This window comes from Echinococcus granulosus, assembly GCF_000524195.1.
Source record: "Echinococcus granulosus chromosome Unknown EG_S00028, whole genome shotgun sequence".
Classification (NCBI taxonomy): Eukaryota; Metazoa; Platyhelminthes; class Cestoda; order Cyclophyllidea; family Taeniidae; genus Echinococcus; species Echinococcus granulosus.
In genome coordinates, this window is record NW_020170408.1 from 13,125 (window position 1) to 14,353 (window position 1,229).

A 1,229-nucleotide genomic window follows, 5' to 3' on the forward strand; every position below is an offset into this window, starting at 1 on the left:
CTCTAAAATACTGCTTCATCGTAGTAATAAATCAGCATTTACTGCGTCAATATCAGGTCTGTTGTTTAAAGCAATGCGACATGGCATTGTAAACTGACGCATAATCAAATGTGGAAGGCATTATTTGTTGATCTTAAGTATTCCTTTACTAGAGCAAACTTTGTCAATAAAGGGCCGCTCCAAACCCTCAGCGTAGATATTTTACCACATTTCAACTTCCTTTATGAATTCTTTAGTTTACTGACGTCTTGCGTTTGTGGTTTTGCAAGGATTTGCCTTCTGTGCTACTGTACTCAAGTCTTTACTTCTTCACGAAGTTCCTCAGTCCGAGTTGTTTTTCCTTCCTAGAATGATATCACTTTAACTTGTTATCAGAGGAAGGAAATGCTTAACCGTCTTGTGCAAACTACAATGACGCAAAATCCCCGTTGAAAAGGTGTGCCTACACCCCGATAACGATCAAATGAGTAGAGAGTTTGCTGTAGAATCATGGGCAGTCATGCCACAGTGAGGTGGGTGGGTCAACAGGTAACTAGGCGAACACACCATCTACTCTTTTTAGAACAGGTAGCACCGAGAGCACCTTGCTGGCCCATGTTGCATGTGACGCTCGCCCTTGGGCGCTCGGCGTCATACACGTTGATAGACAATTTGTAGACACCTGGAAGTATTTCCAGCGTGATGTTTCTCTTCTTCCAAATTTGTTTTAACGACAGTTACTTTCGAACTGCGTTTGCTAAGATAATGCAGTTGATGGAGAGCAAGACGGGCGGATCTGCATCCCACATCGTGTAGGCACCTGTCAGATGGACGCGACTGTCTGCAACACACGCATTTTAAAGCAAGGCTTTGCGTCCACCACTGGGCACAGTAGGTTGGCTTGTCCCAAAGCAGGAGCTTGTCGTCCACTTTAAAGGACAATCAAGTGGAAAGTGAACAAATCATGTAAGTTAATGAGCAGGACGATGGCACAAGTCACACCCTGACACCAGATGACCATGACCCACCCAATTAACGCGTCACACGCGCGCCTTCTGTACTTCACATTAATGACCTCATTCACTGGATTGCTGACAGAGCATGGGTTTGCACAACCCATCCACTCACTGCCCCATCCTCCTACACGTCTACCACGATGCGTGGAGGACTGTGCTCTCGTCGGCTGTGTGTGTACGGGCAGGGCTGTGAGCTACCGGCAATGGACGATGGCAAATTGAGCCTTCAATTAG